This window comes from Chlamydotis macqueenii, chromosome 2 (assembly GCF_036417535.1).
Source record: "Chlamydotis macqueenii isolate bChlMac1 chromosome 2, bChlMac1.mat, whole genome shotgun sequence".
Lineage (NCBI taxonomy): Eukaryota > Metazoa > Chordata > Aves > Otidiformes > Otididae > Chlamydotis > Chlamydotis macqueenii.
This window is the reverse complement of record NC_141557.1, coordinates 104,969,534-104,984,999: the sequence shown is the minus strand read 5'-3', so window position 1 is coordinate 104,984,999 and position 15,466 is coordinate 104,969,534.

Sequence of the window (15,466 nt, the reverse complement as noted above, 5' to 3'; positions counted from 1 at the left end):
TAGCTGTGATACCACAAAGATAAAAATATTTTCACGTTCAAAGTACAATTACTCTGCAGAAAATAATATAGCTTAAGTTTACTATACAATAGGCATGAGCTGCACCAAATCTAACATTTTGCCCTAAATATTCTCAGATACAGAATTATCATGACAAAACACTGGGTGCTAAAAATCAGTTGCCCTTCCTGATCAGTGTTGTTAATGACTTGCAGAGGCTTCTCCAAGCATCAGTACAGAACAATGCAAAGAAAACTTAACCTTCTAATAGTATTAATTTTCAGTTTTTCTTGTAAATAAATGTATTTACAGGGATTATGATTTTATGACTGAGCTTCTGGATGAAGCAGAGGATTGTCAGGTCTTGCTACAGTTTTGCACCAGCAGTTTGAGAAGGAAGCAGTTCAGAACAATTCTTATGTCAGACTGGCACTGATCACTGAACACTGAATGAATATGTTGCCTGACTACACTACAAAGATCTCTAAGACAAAAAAAAAACCCAACAACATTTTCATTTAAAAGTAAGCAATGGTTTAGGGGTTAAATGCTTGTAGGATGAACAGATCTTAAATACTTTTGGATGAACATGATGTCCACATGGCATGTTTTCATGGCTGCACACAAGACAAGCAAAATAAATGAAGCTGTTGAGACACTAAAAACATGATGCTGCTGTTCAGAGACTTCAGGCAAGATAACGTGTTTTCAAATCCAAAACATACGACCTGTAGGCATTGTAAGACTTAAATTACAGAGATGTTCCAGATACAAATAATTTGCTCAGCTCCATAGCTAATGTGGCTTTATAGCTCTGACTGACATTGCACACCTCGGGATATGTATCACAAAAAAAATACATAATCAGGGTTAGGCACTAGATGGTGTGGAAGAGCTAGTTAGTAGGAAAGTACAGTTGTGCAGTTCTTGACTAATATTCATCTTTCGTTGCAGCTGATATAGCAGGATTTGTTCTTCATAATAATTCATCTGGTTCTCTAGATTTGATCAGATACTTTAATTTAGTTTTCATTTTTGTAAGTGCATATTGATACAGTGTTCTAAAGCTGTGTTTCTTTCTCCTTGTCTGGAGTTACAAATACATTCCTGTAAGTGAAAACACCCTTTTCATGTTGTTTTATCATTGAAGAACTTCTATAATCCAACCTTGTAAAATATGAAATATTTTCTTTTTTTTTTCAAAAGAGTGCATTTAATCCTAGCCTGTGTTTGGCACAGATACAGAATGATTATGTTCTCTGTTTTCCTTTTTTTTTACAAAACAGTGCAAGTAAATATGAGAGAAAATAAATCATGTGTTAGTGCCTCATCATATCAAGGTACTCTAACCATGGTAAATGTACAGCTAGTTTTCCAAATATTAAATATACATGTGAAGTCAAAATTAAATATAAAATAATCTATTCAACTCTTAACCTTTAAGGAGTCCGTGCTTGCTAAAAGGAGAATTGGGGTGAAAATTATCTGAACTAGTCACCTATCCCTAATTTAGATCTATATCATAACAAAGGCAACATTAAAGTTATCGACTTCTGCACTTGCTTAGCTTCAGAGACACTGCTGCTCAAAGAGTCACCATCTTCACAAGGAGAACTGAGACTTGGCCCAAGGAAAAGACTTTTAGTAGAAAACTGTCCATAGAGTTGTGTGAAGTTGCAGCAGTGGCACTCTATCCATGCATTCACATCCTGTTAAAAGAAGCCCATGGATTGCATTAGAGTTATCCAGGTACTGCCACAGGCACTGATGCAAAGATGTAAGCTAAGTAGAAAAAAACACCAGAAGAGTCAAAAGGAATGAAATTAAAGCAAAAGCGGCAAGCACTGCAAGAAGTAAATAAGCAAATAAACATCCTTCCCTCACCAAACCACAAAATATATATGACAAACTAGAAAAATATGACTTCTAAAGACTATTTTTATTTAACTGTGCGTACTTATTCCATTTGATATATTTATAGCTCTTTAATTCTCTCCGTCTCCTAATAATATGCCTGTTAATATGTAGGGTATAAACTACAGTACTTTGTGGTAATTGGCGAATCAATCAAAAGAATTCTTATTTATACCCACACTCCCATGGTCTAGGGAGGTCATTTTAATATTCTGCAAATACCTTTAAGCAAACCCCAGGGACAAATTAAGTACGAAGGGCTATAAATGGCTAGTTTCCTATAGCCTTGTGTAGTGTTTATACTCTGCTGTTAAATACTGTAGGTTGATTTTATCGAGCTTTTCAGTAGAATAATTATAAATGTTATATATACCACCATATGGTTTCTACAGATGGACAGGCTGCAATTAATGCTGGAAAGTATAATTTGCATCTTAGTTGTGTTATTTATCTATATGATCACAGTTAACTCATTTGCACTGAGTATCTGCATATATACATGACTATATGTATAACTGCTTCTGTGCTTAACTACTGCTTGTGAAGAATGAAGCCTATATGTTATATATGATCAGCACCAGAATGCAGAAGTCATACTCAATGCCAAGAAAATTGTGATTAAAATACTGTGCTATAATACTGTTATTTTTTTATTGGTCTTTAATGTGGACAACTACTAGAAAACATATCCTTCTAATTAAACAATTATGATTAAATTGTACCCTACTATCATGTATACAGTGCATTTAAGACAGTGGGCTAAAGTGGATTTGCATTTTCTTAATTAAATGTTGTGCTTCAATTTCATTCACTGCATCCTCTGAAAAGCTCCTGAATATACAAGTAAAATTTTTAGCAAGAATCAAGTAAAACTCAGAACTGGAAAATTAAGCAACCAATAGTATTTGGGATCTAGGAGTGGATAATTCGCAAAACAATTCTATGACATCAGGACTGGCATTTTTGTCAAGTCATATTGAAACATACAGAGGCATACACACTGAAGAAGCACCTCTTTCTGTTTTGTCTTGATTTGGAGCACAGTTAGAAGACTACGGTAAATGAGTAAGCACTTCTCTCCCCTTTTCTCAACAAAAGGCACCCTGACATTCAGTACAACACAATTTAAAATCACTTAAAGATGAACTTCCATTTCATAACACTCAAGGTACCCAAAGCTTATTTTGCTATCTCCTTGTGTAATACATTTTTGTGGAATTCTCCTCATACAAAAATACCATTAACATCATTTCATTCAAGATAAAAAATATCAAATCTTAAAATGGTATCCAGCCAATATTTGTCTCAGATTTTGTTTGAACCAAAGTTGTTTTAAATAACATTTCACACTTATCAGTGATACTCAAATGTATTAGAATATAAACACAATTACATAAGAAAAGTTTTATGTGATAAATTAGATTCTTTTGCCTAAATGTGTATCCTTGTTTAGGTTGTTAATCAACTTCTCTGATGTCTTGGTATGCAATTAAGCTTTTACATGGTATTGGTGAAATAAAAACAAGTTTGATTTTTAGCAGAGCAGTTAGTATGTGAAATCTTCTACATGACATATTTTCACTAAAAACGGTACAGAACAGCAAATGAAGGGTAGTATAATTGTATATATATGGGCTTAGTAATTATGGGCTTAACAGTGATCAAAATCCAACAGTGTGTGTAAAGCACTTTCTTGTTGGCGATATTTGAAGCCAGGGTAAAGAAGGTTTAATAAAATCTAATAAAATTTGTACTGTACATGTTATTTAATAATGCAGTATGATGCAAGTTTCCAACAAAGATAGAGGTATAAAATTTATGGCCTTGAGGAACATTCTGTGTAACCCTGTTGTTTCAAAAATTTTAGGTCAAATACAAACTTTGAAAGAAATATTTCCCTTAAGACATGAAAATGTGAGAGTCCTTTCAATGCTAAAAGTAGAGAAACTACATGGGAAATGTACTTGCAAAACATGCACATCTACTTAGTTATGAAGACTGTTATTAACTGAAAAAATAATAAAGAGTCTCTACTAAAATCCACCCTCAACATAACTCAATTGAATCTAATGAAGTTGTGCCAGCAGGACTGTGTTCTGTTTCCATAAGGCTGTTCTAAAATTACACACCTGCTTTAAATGCATAAAATAGTGTCAATGGGGAACAGAATGGAGACACATTCACCACTGGCATAACTTCCGTGACATCTGTGGAGAATTATGCTCATGCTTTTTGTAAGATTAGTTTAAAAAAGAAACAGTAGATTGTGGAACAGTAGATGGTGAGTTGTCTAAGTAGCAGCCAGGACAAACCTGATGGAGAGAATAACTAAGTGTTCTCCTTTATGGGCCTGCCCTTCCCCCAGCATTTGACTTTGGTCAATTTAAAGACCAGGATTTCACTGGCAGTGTGCTTCATTTGGACACTTTTGTTTAAAGTCTCCATCTAGCAAAGATTTAAAAACATTTAATATACCTGCATATCCTACTCATTTGCAATGTTTCATTCATCCACTGACTAAATGTGCATGGACTGGAGATTAAATTTTTCCAGAAAATCCAAAGTTAATAATTAAAGACAGTTTTTAAAGTAATTTAAGGGTCTAGTATTGGCTGATGCTTGTAGGTACATACCATCTATTTCACCATCATTACTAATTTAACCAAATTTACTTTTAGTCACTCAACTGCAATTGGTTTTCATCCTTATTGCTTTCTTTCCTGTGTATTGTACTTTTTAATTTCACAACATACATAACATTTTTTTTGATAAAGTAATAAAACCAAATACCCATAACAGCATAGGTCTGTATCAATAGCTTAGGCAACAACAACAACAACAAAATCTGTTTCTTACAGTACATTCACTGTTTTTGAAACCAAAAGTGTCTTGTTCAAATATAATAGCTTACTCACAGCATCTATTTTGTTGATGGCTAAGTAAATCATGTGTAACACTAAAATGAAATGCCAGGGCTGATAGATTTCTAACAATTGCTCTGTCAGAGAGATGTGCATGTGATTAGCACCAGCAATAGTTTTGAACAGCCTGTGTTATAGTTTCCCTAACAAAGCATGGATAATGTGTCAGCAGCTAAAAGTCTAGATCTAGACTGCCAGCCTTCCATATCAACTAATAACATCAGTTCTTTTCTGTAGAAAACCTGATGAAACCTGATGCAATAACTGACACATAAACAAGTCGGTCTGCAGAGGACCTGAAGCAAGGCCTTCAGGGGACACTTGTGCCACTTTCATAGCAACGAAACAGTCACACAAAATCTCTCAGTTCTGAGCATGGTCAAGAACATACTGTAGGATCACACACTTTCCTTTCTAAATATGATCTGTACTGAGGAATTAGTCCGTTAAAGTAATTCCACTGATATCCCTTCTGCAGGAGAAAATAATAAAAAAAACCTAACAAACAACAAAATGGATCTTCATTTGCTGCTCCACAGGAGACAAGGAGATACTGCTTAGAGATTGTTGTCTGCTATTGCACAGCTGGGCTACTCCATTATGAAGGATAGAGCTGTCCTAGCAAGACCTGTAAGGCAAACCTGAATATCTGAATTCCAAATTCTTTGCTCTACATTTCCCAGATAAGAATGAAATTAGACCTAAAACAGACTGAAGACCCATAGTGGCTACTGTGTTAAAAAAACTTTATTCTGCCCAGAAAACAAAATAAAATTCATAGCATCTTTCTGTCATACAAAGCTAGTACCATTTAGTAACTGACATCTGTGATGAAATCTCAACAGAAATACATAGACACTCTACGACATTTACTCACTGAAATAAAAAGGATTTTAATAAAAGGAGAGTAAGTTTGTTGTCCTGGTTTCAGTAGGGATGGAGTTAATTTTCCCCTCAGTATCTACTGTGTTTTGACTTTCAGATGTGAATGTTGATAAACACCCTAATGATATGTTGCTAATGAGACCAAGGACACTGTCTGGCTTTCCAAGTCTTGCTAATGTGCAGATGCAGGAAGCCGGGAGAAAGACAGAGTACCTGACCCAAACTGGCCAAAGAGAGTATTCCATGCCATAAATGTCATGCTCAGTATATAAGTGCTCAGTATATAAGTGGGGATATCCATTTTTTTTCCATCTTGTCTCTCTCTTTTGCTCACTGGCATCGTTCCCTCTACCTTGCTGCTCGCTTTCATTCCTTTGCTTGCTGCTCGGTTTTGTTTCCGTGATTGCTGCTCGGGAAGGGCTGTATCTGTCATTGGGACATCAGGTGGTGAGAAATAGTGCATTTTGTATATTTTGTATATTGTGTGTATTTTATATTTTGTATATTGTGTATTTTAATATCCTTATATTCTGTTATTGCTGTAGTTTTCCTTTGCTATTCTAGTAAACTGTCCTCATCTCAACCCATGAGTTTTCCTTTCTTCCCAATTCTCTCCCCTATCCTACTGAGGAGGGGGGAGAAACTGTGCGGTGACTATAACACTCGTGAAGTCATACATGAACAGTTATGGCAAAAGAGTGGCCTACAGGAGGCCTTTTGTGCTTCTTTCAGGTTTAGTTTTGATTAATTTTCTACGCAGAGATATATCTGCCTGCTTACAACTATATGCTTAACTTACAGCAGAGAACTACCAGGAGAAGAGAAAATCCTTGTAGAGTGTATCAAATTGATTTACTGCAAATCAACTAAACACATAGGAAAGAACTAATTTTCAACTGTTTCAGGGAATCAATTTGTCTAATCTCATAAATGAGGATCACTTTTTTTTTTTTTAATTTGCTGGTAAGTACAAATAAATGTGGCAGATTAGTCTTAAATGCAGAGGGTGAATAGAGCATCAGTTAAAGATAATATGTCCTGCATCTTTTAGATATGGAAAAACACCTCTGCATGGTCACCAGTACCTTTCAGGAGTCTCTAGGTATGACTACTCACAACATGCACTACTCACAACATGCACTCCCTTATTTATTTTGGCTCATTTATTCCTGGCCCAGATAAGATATTAAATGAAGAGTCTGTTATTTATTTTTTGCTCACTGAACTCCTCCTCAGAAGAAAGAGAACATGATAAGAAATCTGAGAAGGAAAAACACTTCTCTGTCATACCAATATTCTTGGGGGTCAGGGATTGTTGAGATTTTGGAAACTGTGGATCTTCAGATGCAAACTTCACCGTGATACTAATCAGTCTGTTGAAAACTTGCTAAAGATCCCACTTTGACAAATAACCATAGAGTAAGTTAACTTTAGGGTTTTTTTGTCTGACTGTTTTTGAGCATGAATATTAAGTTTACCTTACCAAGAACTCTATTTTTATAATCTCTTTTTAGTCAGGAACAGGTATCTTTTAAATATGCATGTGCAAGAGCAGGGAATGCATAACAAGCATTGCCCTGTCCTCTTAATGTATCAGCTCCTGGGAGCAGCTCATTTCAGACTTTGATGCCTTCCTTTCCCCAAAGAACAAAGTCAATTTCTAACAAGTCCTTCGCACTTGATGATTTTACTTTGGATAACTGTAACGGTGTCACATGCCTCAGAGCTGTGTCTGACATCTACTGCCACCTTTGTATTACGTGTGTCTCTCTTGCCCAGTTTCAGGCTTTGTTACATCCCAAAGCTGAGTGTGGCAGTGGTATAACTTTTTGTTTCTACTAACAATTAATCTACCATCTCTTTTTTTTTTTCCCTTCAGGTCTTTTGGTTCCCTATGAGCATGCAGTATCTATCTTTGTCACACAGGGTTGTTTACAGATTATTGGTCATTACACATAGAAACCAAGTGCCTACTCTCTTTTCACATTTTTTCAAAACTACCTTATTTCTCTCAGAATTATTATAAAGGTCTAGAACTGTATATTATTTTATTCAACTTCTCTTTCATTAACATATGTTTCCTCTATAATTTAGAAGGGTTTATTTAAAGATATATTAAATGTACCACTTGCAATAAAGGAAAAAATAATCTGAAATGAAATCCATACATAAATCTTGTTCACTGAAACTGTTCCCCATCTTTTTAATTTAATATTTTGAGATGTCTTCAGTAAGCAGGGGTACTTCATTTATTCTTCTAAAGAAAGACAGAGAAGTACAATGACACACGAACTCTATACAAGCGGTCAATATTCCTACACCTTGCACTGCACTTTGCACAGTAGGGAAGGAAGCAGTGTACCAATTAAGAAGGTACAGAGTTAGGGGAAAAAAAAAAAAAAAAAGCAATAACTTTATTGTTCTTTCTTTATAATTACCAGGGTCAGCATATGCTATGAGAGATGTCCTACAGTGCAAGAAGAACATAAGTTTCACCCAAAGGAAAATCAAAGGCAAACTTTTCATAAGATAGTTCATACAAATTTGCAAGTCATTGAGGAAAAAAAAGAAGGAAAGAGAGGAACTTTAGATGCAATGCCTCTGTGTGCAAAAGAGGAAAAAGTCAACCAAGTTGTTAAATTATTTTTTTTTTACTACACTAATGAACATATTAAAACCCAAAATGTTGACATTTATTAAATTTCTTTGTTTCTTTCAATACTAAACCTAAGATCATTAACAAATAAGCTCATTAATTTAAGTCAATGTAATATTTCACAGGAAGAGACTCGTGAGACCACAAAGTTATATACGATCTTCAATTTCAATACCCTAGTCTTTTCTTATTTAAAGGAAGTGTAATAAAATCTATGTATTTTCATACTGAAAATGTGGAAGAAGGAAGAGGAATAATGAGGATTCATCATGCTGTTTAATCAAACCAACCTTTTTAATGCAAGCTTCAAATACAGAGATACAGAGATTCCATTCTTTAAACACAAAATCCCTACAAAACAGTGCATCAGCTTGTAGATATTATACTTTATAATTAAAAGAAAAAAAAGTAAAAAGCCTACACAGTCATAATATATGGATTTTCTATTCAGTCAACAGCTGCAAAGAATATAGCTTGTGTAAGAAATACAATTTCTGAAGAGTAATCTCATAACCCATTCAAAACTATCCTAATTGTTTTATGTCAGCCTGGACAGTAATAGTTGTGATATGTCTTATTTATAATTTGACCTCTAAATGAGTGATTTCTTATCCTGACTTCTTCAGTCTCATCTTTACTATTGGGTAGTATTTTAAACATTTCTTAAACTACCATCTTTCATAGTTTGTAAATGTATATATGTAGCACTTTATCTGCTTCCACTTGGAATTATCATTGTGAACTAAAACACTTCATGTATTTTTTTTTTTCCTGATGGTCTGTAAATTCATTGCCTCACTAATTCAGTTTTTCTTCTGAGCTATCATTTTGATCACAGTCTAAGCAGAGATAGTCTTTTAGTGCTTAGGTTTTTTTCTCTCTAATCTCCATGTAGAAAACATTTTTGTTACTTTTTTTTTTCATAGAAAACATTACAAGAAGTGTACGGATAGAATCCCATTCCTCCACTGCACACTTCGTCTCCCCCTACAGAGGTGCCTGTGACCTTCTGCCTGTCAAGAGGCACATTTGCTTTTTTTTTTCACCTTTTTTTTTTTTTTAATGTAGAACCATTCAAGCTTCAGTCACAGTAAACAATAATCTATTTTCCCTCATTCTTGGGAGCCCCAATGTGATTTCATTACCACTCTCCACAAATGGTTCCCATTACCAGTTATCAGCAGGAGGAAAATTGATTACAGACTGTAAACAAGACAGTACTTTAGCTCCATTTTTAATATGAAATAACAAAGGTTTTAAAAACATTGTTATTTAATTTGCATCACATGCAAAATGAGATATCCTCTTGCTTTTATGTCTGATATTCAGACACCATATTGAAATGTCCTGACAAAATAAATTGTAATGTTAATTGATAGTCAGATGCAGTAAACATCAGTTCTAACATTAACAGGGCTGCATATAGTTTGGTTGAATGCAATTTACATAAAGAACAGATATTTTGTGACTTTATGAATATAGAAAATTGTTTTAATAAAAATCACCAAAGACTATTAACAAAATGTTTTATCCCCATAGACAGATACATTCTCAATCTCTGAATATTATATTATTGCGTGGGGGTTTTTTTTGTAGTGGGGGAGGGGTTTACAGTGGCATCTTCTTCAAGAAGCTGCTAGAAATTTCCCCTTTGTCCAATGGACTTGGTCGGGTCTAGGGTGGACCCGCTGCTGGACACGGCCAAGCCAGTTGGTGACAATGATAACGCCTCTGTTGTAATGTATTTAAGAAGGGGAAAATAAAAAAATGTAGTGGAGAAGCTGAAGCAGGGGCAGCGAGGAAGAAGTGTGAGCCTTGTGTGCCTTGTGGCCCTCACCCTCTGGCTTCCAGCTGGGCGGCCATGTGGGCCCGACTCAGCCCAGCCCAACTGCAAGTTGTGAAGAGAGGAGAAGTGAAGAGAACCTGAGAGGCATCTGCCTGAGCCAATTGTGAACAATTTCTTGTGAGAGGAATGGCTGCAGACACCAAGGTCAGTGAAGAAGGAGGAGGAGGAGTACTGTTGCTCCTGCCAGAGATTCCCCTGCTGCCCACGGTGCAGTCCATGGTGAAGAAGGCTGCCCCCCTGCAGCCCATGCAGGCCCATGGAGGAGCAGAGATCCACCTGCAGCCTGTGGAGGACCCCACGTCGGGGCAGGCAGATGCCTGAAGGAGGCTCTGGTCCATGGAGGGCCTGTTCCTGAGGGACTGCACCCCATGGAAAAGGACCCCACATTGGAGCAGTTCATGAAGGACTGTAGGCCGTGGGAGAGACCCTACACTGGAGCACAGGAAGAATGTGAGGATTTCTTCCCCTGAGGAGGAAGGAGCGGTGGAAAACAACATGTGATGAACTGACCACAACCCCCCATTCCCTATTCCTCCTGTGCTGCTCAGTGAGGGAAGGAGATGGATATAATTTGAGATGAAGTTAAGCTCAGCAAGAGGGTTTTGTTCTCTCTCATTATCCTGCTTTGGTTTTATTATTAATAAACTGAGATTGTAAATTGAGCCTGTAATGGTAAGTTGAATGATCTCTCTCTGTCCTTATCCCAAATCTGGAGCTTCTTGTTGTATTTTCTCTCCTCCATTCCCTCAAAGGGTTGGGAGACTGAGTGAGAGGCTGAGTAGCTCCACCCCAAGCAGGACTAAACTATGACAATTATATAGATTATTTGGTGATACTAAACTTTAGCTTCTAGACTCAGAATATGAGTAAATGAGAGAGACATTACTGGGAGGAATGTATGTAATAATATTTGATATTTTGGTTCTTTCTTTCATTCTAAAAGACATAACATTGCACAAATCACAATGTAAATATTTGTTATAAAGTCAAAATATCCATGTATGAATACAGTATTAATATAAAGGAAGAATAAAGTATTAATATAATTTGTTTTAATTAAAAGTAAAAGGAATTTAAAAAATCAACACTTTTCATAAAAAAAAATGTGGCCACTTTTTTTTTTTAAACTGTTATTTCACAGCAAATGCTTCTTCTACTATTGGAATAAAATAATAAAAAATCAATCAGCTTACTGTTCAGTTAAACCAAAATCATACTACTTTTATATAGTCATTTTAACATGATAATCTCTCATTTAAGAAACTAAATATTTCCAAGGGATAGAGAACGAATTTCATCTCAATATGTAATGATCTTTTTGACTTGGGCAAAACTCAGCATAAAAGTCTTAGTGGTGTAATATTTCTTAGGCAGAAATCCAATAACAGGGAAACCAAGTTATTCTGTTATGAAAGCTGTCTGTCTGGAGACATGCTATTAAACAACACTTGAGCTTTCTGTTTACTTTGGTGGTATTTATAGTTATGGCTATGCATTTGTGGCTTGTTCTTGCTAAATATTTCTCAAATGGAGTTGCTATAATAGATAACGCAAATCATCATAGCTTCAGCAGTATCATTTTTCTAAGAAAGAAAAAGGAGAGGCGATGGATGACTTTTATTGCTGTTCACTTTGCTTCTCCATCTTAATTTTCGGTGTACTGTTGCTTTATAACTATTACATTTATATTACTTTTTATAAAAGTATATGTATTCCCCATTATTATCATACCTGAATATTCCATACATTAGCGCTTTTATGCTCATAGATCTCTTTGAGATGGAAAATAAATGTAATCCTACCATAGACTTGTGGACCCTATTTTGCAGGGGGACTGTCTACTGTTTTTTTTAAAAGCAGCCCAATAGCTAACCTCAAAATTATCCTGTGCAACTTCCTATATTGCAAGCACACAAATGAATTCAAGGACTGGTTAAAGTGTTTTCCAGACCATGCAAGAATCCATAAGTTCATGCAGTAGGTGGCAACAGGACAGGGCAGCCAGGTGACAAAAGTCTTGAAGAAGAGGTCGTTACCATTCTGGTCATTTATAAAGGCGTAGATATAATCTGTCAGATCAACTGACAGTCAAGGACCAACAGAGATCAGTGGCAGACCAGAAAAATAATTACAGACTAATACAGGCTGACATCAAGTCATTCTCTCTATTCCTCTTTTAGACTGGCAATACGTACATATACAGATCTTATGCAGAATTTAAGTTTCCCAAGATTTTACTTAAGCTACTCAATACTACTGCATTTTTATCAAGCCAATTCAAATAATAGAAGTATCTGTGCATTAAAAAAAAAAAAAGCGAATGCTTAGAACAGTGTTGCTGTATTCGAAAATACAGTCTTAATATCTAAATCAATCCATCAGGCCCCTCTCACCTCTGAAACAGCAAAATCAAAACCACAGGCTACAAAATAACTTAACCAAATCATAGATAATCACTTATGACACCCCTGACCTTTAAGTTGTTATTGCCTGAAATGTAACTTCCCATTTGCAAACCTAACCCTAGAGGTAAATCACCTCATTGAAAAGCTTTTATAACAGATGAGTAGGACAATGCAAAATAAAAGCAGGTGTAACTATGGAGGCATAAGAAGCCAGTGTAAAAAACATGTTGTACCATATTTCATTGCTGCCCACCACTGAATACCAGCAGAGAATAAGAATTCCACCCATTTTGTTCAGCAGAAGAGACAGCAGAGATATTTTACAGCTCTAGAGCTGTTCCCTGGTGAAATTTATCTTAGTCCAGAGACTCCAAGCATGATGGATTGATTTGGATTTGGATATGGATTGTGGGCAGGCTTCTGAAATGGCTGCCTCCAAAGGCTGCTCAGCTTCTCTAAAGGATGGATCTCTGCGAAATGAAAAAAAAAACCTCGTAAAGCCTGCTGGTCCAAGAGTCTAGATGCCTTAATCTACATGTAGACTAATCATTTGGTGTACTCAAACACTGGGAAAGACCAAGATTTTCGTATATTTCTCCAAGATTACGCTCCATCAGTTTTCAATACAGAATGATATCTCCTAGGGACAGAATCTAGCTCCTTCTGCACAGTCAGGTCAGCTAAAGAACAAAAGACACAGGAAGGGAGAAAGGGAGTGTCTGATATCTGCTCACAAACTTTACTGAACCCAGACTTCCAGGATTGTTGCCTATATGTTATAACACTACAGTAAAACATTGTGGCTTTCTAAGATTTTGGGTTTATTTATATTATTATGATAAAATATGTAAATTACATCCCCTATTTATTGAAATATTTTTTCGCTATTACTAAGTTACTGATTCTTTATTTTTTTCTCTCTGAAATTCCAGTAAAATACTCATAAATTAAGTATATCTTCTGTGAATAGTTAACAGTATGATTAAAATAAAATGGCTTATCTCAGAAACATCTGAGTGACAGTGAAAATAGGTAATAACCATGATTTGAAACATGAAAGCTCTTCTGAGGTTCTAGCTACAAGACAGCTAGCTCAATCACATTTCAGTTATTTTTTTTTTCTTTTCAAATAAACTGAAAGGTCAGAGAAGGGCGGGTAAGAGGTTTTCTCAAAAGCTACAGTGCACTCAGTTACCTTGTGTTGAACTTGATGTTCCACAATACCAGGATGGATCCCTTGGGCTGGTAACATATTCCTCCTTTACCACATAAGACTTCTGAGTAACATCCTGGCTCTACTCATTGCCAGGCTGTGTGGCAAGGTGCTCAAAATTTATTTAAATCCAGATTTGGTGCATGCCCAGGACCATCCTCGTATGCTCCAGACAGGCTTTTCAGGTAGGAGAGACTGATGGTGCATTTTTTTGTTTGTGGCCGTAAAGGGGAGCGAGGGGTTGATGTCTGCAGCCACAGTATGCTGCCACTCACCTTTCTTCTCTTCTCTTCTCTTGGAGTGCTGATCATCAGGGCATACTTCATGGGCCTCTCAGGTCACCGCAAGAGGTAATGCCATCACGCAGGAGGAGAGCCAAAAATGCAGCCCAGTGGGATTTATGGGACAAGCCATCTGCCATGGAAGAACTGCATGAGTTTACCAACCATATGTCTTTTAATATTCAAAGTATCTAGTGTCAAGGGAACAGTATACCATCAATAAAAAAAAATAGTATATAAATTAATACAATTTAGAAATTAATCAAATATATTACTATAAAATCATATATAAATAATTTAAAATAATAAATTAAATTATTCTAAAAATGTTTAATGAGAAAATTCTATCACTCTTCTCCAAGTATATTTTCTGGATTATGTCACCACTTTTTTTCTTCAGGAATTACGTCTAGCTTGGATTATGACTGTTTCAGACTTCCATGTATTTTATGAGGTTAACATAGAAGTACAAATACATTGTTAACTCCCCAAATCTTATCTTTACCACAAGATACCTGCTGGAGATACGAGAATCCTTTAGGGTTAATGACACGTAAAACACAGAAAATAGTCTCTGCCTTGTCCACATACGGAGTCTGACTTCAAATAAGATGTCCTCTACACGTCAATCCCTGCTTTTTACTCTAAACACTACAGACAAAATCACTTTCTTCCTCTCATCTTCTATAACAAAGTCATATCATATCCTGCTATAACTTATAAACTAAGGGATTTTACCTAGATTAAAGGAAACTGAGCAGACATCGAAAAAGGTAAATATTTCTTGCACATGTTAACAGCTTGGAGAACAAAGTGTATCTGCAAATTGGAAACCTGAGGTAATTAGAAGTTTGGACACTACAGTCTCTCATCTTTTCTGTTAGCCAATTTTACCTGTACGTCTACCAGGTATTCATACATATACATCCAGACACAAATATATTTTGGAGGTGCAACTGCAAACATATATGTTTTTCATTTCTTCATCTCATTATCCTTCAAATTAATCTTGTATATTTTTTGTTCAGTTATGTTACTGGCTGCCATTCAGTTTGCTCCTTACATAGCGATATCTCAGTGGAGACTTGTTCACCACCCTTCATACAGATTAAATGGAAGGAGGACTTAAATCTCTCTTAAGTGCCAATTAAATGCTGAAACAGTGGGGCTGCGACCATCTGCATAAGGTGTTGCTTGGAAAGGCTAGTCAGAAGCTAAGCCATGAGAGCAAAAATGCTACCTAGAAAAGCAAAAGCAAACATGTGATCCCTATGGTTAGAGTGGCTGCAGCTGTGTGAGGGAAGCACCTGGCCAACAGGCAGGCGGTGGTGTCACGTTCCGATTT